This window comes from Petromyzon marinus, unplaced genomic scaffold (genome assembly GCF_048934315.1).
Source record: "Petromyzon marinus isolate PM22_M1 ecotype Great Lakes invasive population unplaced genomic scaffold, UKy_Petmar_22M1.pri1.0 PM_G_Scaffold_66, whole genome shotgun sequence".
Taxonomy (NCBI): Eukaryota; Metazoa; Chordata; class Hyperoartia; order Petromyzontiformes; family Petromyzontidae; genus Petromyzon; species Petromyzon marinus.
Window position 1 is genome coordinate 270,001 of NW_027423020.1, and position 2,500 is coordinate 272,500.

Below are 2,500 nucleotides of genomic sequence, written 5' to 3' on the forward strand. Positions count from 1 at the left end.
CGGCCACAACCTTCCTCGCTCGCCTCATGCTCCTTGTCGTGTGCAGGTCCTCGAGGGTTGGTAGATTGCAGGCAATTACCTTCTCAGCAGTGTGCATGATACGCTGCAGTCTGCTCTTGTCCTTGGCAGTGGCAGCAGCGTACCAGACGGTTATGGAGGAGGTGAGGATGGATTCAATGATCGCTGTATAGAATTGCACCATCATTGTCTTTGGCAGGTTGCATTTCTTCAGCTGCCGTCGAAAGTACATCCTCTGTTGAGCTCTCTTGGCGAGGGAGCTGATGTTCAGTTCCCACTTGAGGTCCCGGCAGAGAATAGTGCCCAGGAAGCGGAAGGACTCCACAATTTTGACTGCGGAGTCTAACAGGGTGATGGCGGTGAGTGGGGCTGTATTCTTCCTGAAGTCCACAACCATCTCAACTGTCCTTAGAGCATTTAGCTCTAAGTTGTTCTGGCTACACCAGGTCACCAGGTTGTCAGCTTCCCACCTATAGTCAGACTCATCCCCACCAGAGATCAGCCCAATGAGGGTGGTGTCGTCCGACAAACTTCAAGAGTTTGACGGACAGATGATTGGAGGCGCAGCTGTTGGTATACAGGGAGAAGAGCAGTGGGCAAAGGACGCAGCCCTGAGGAGTTCCCGTGCTGATGGACCTGGAGTCAGAGACTTCTGTTCCCGGCTTAACGCACTGCTTCCTGTCAGAGAGGAAGTCTGTGATCCACCTGCAGGTGGAGTAGGGCACGTTCAGCTGGAAGAGCTTGTCCTGAAGCAGGGCAGGGATGATGGTGTTGAAGGCAGAGCTGAAGTCCACAAACAGGATCCTGGCGTAGGATGCTGGGGCGTCCACATGCTGTAGGGTGAAGTGGAGGGCCATGTTAACTGCGTCGTCCACAGACCTGTTGGCTCTGTAGGCAAACTGAAGGGGGTCCAGGAGAGGGTCTGTGATGGCTTTGAGGTGTGCCAGGAGCAGGCGCTCAAAAGACTTCATTACCACAGATGTAAGGGCGACCGGTCTGTAATCATTTAGTCCTGTTGGCCTTAGCTTTTTGGGCACAGCGATGATGGTGGAGGACTTGAGACAGGCTGGTACATGGCATGTCTCCAGGGAGGTGTTAAAGATGTTGGTGAACACCGGAGACAGCTGGTCAGCGCAGTGCCTGAGGGTGGCTGGAGAGACAGAGTCCGGCCCGGCTGCTTTGCGTGGATTCTGCCTCTTGAAAAGCCCATTAACTTCTCCCTCCTGAAAGGAGAGAGTCGTTTCTGTAGTATGGGTGGGGGATGGGGCCTCTTGGGTGGGAAGGGGTGGTTCAGGACAGTCCAATTGTCTTTCAAATCTACGGTAGAACTCGTTCAGGTCGTTGGCTAGGCGGGAGTCGTTAGTGGTGTGGGGCGCTCTGGGTTTGTAGTTGGTGATGTGCCTGAGCCCTTTGGCAGACAGAAGCAGCGTCGTTAGTAGAGAACTGGTGTTTTAGTGTCTCTGAGTACAGTCGTTTAGCCTCTCTCACCGCTTTGCTAAACCTGTTCTTCGACTCCTTGAATCTGTCTCTATCCCCACTCCTAAACGCTTCCTCCTTCTCCAACCTCAACCTTTTGAGCTTTGCTGAGAACCAGGGCTTGTTGTTGTTAAAGTTCACCCTGGTACGTGTTGGGATACAGCAGTCCTCACAGAAGCTGATGTACACAGCCTCTGTGAGTTCATCCAGACTATTGGTAGCAGTCGTGAACATATCCCAGTCAGTACAGTCTAAGCACGCCCGCAAATCTTCCACAGCCTCACTGGTCCACTGTTTAGATGTCCTCACAGCAGGTTTACAGAGTTTTAGTTGCTGCCTGTATGCACGAATCAGGTGGACCAAGGGAGTTCTGTGCGAGCCGAACAGCCCCGTGACCCACAAGAGAAACATCCCCGCCAAATTCGAGCGTTTGACGGGGTCTATCCGTGAAAAAATATTCACGTTTTTGAGTGCACATGCATTTCTGCTGCAAATGCCTCTGGAAGTTTCATGCCGTTCGTATGCCAATTGTGGCAACACGAAAATGACCCGTTTTCCCATTCCGAGGGATTTCTGTGCGACCCTAACAGCCCCGTGAGCCACAAGAGACACATCCCCGCCAATTTCTAGCGTTTCACGGGGTCTATCCGTGAAAAATATAGACGTTTTTGAGTGCACATGCATTTCTGCTGCAGATGCCTCTGGAAGTTTCATGCCGTTCGTACGCAATGTGGCAACACGAAAATGACCCCTTTTCCCATTCCGAGGGATTTCTGTGCGACCCTAACTAACAGCGCCCGTGAGCCACAAGAGAGACATCCCCGCCAATTTATAGCGTTTCACGGGGTCTATCCGTGAAAAATATAGACGTTTTTGAGTGCACATGCATTCCTGCTGCAAATGCCTCTGGAAGTTTCATGCCGTTCCTATGCAATGTGGCCACACAAAAATGACCCGTTTTCCCATTCCGAGGCATTTCTGTGCGACCCTAACAGCCCCGTGAGCC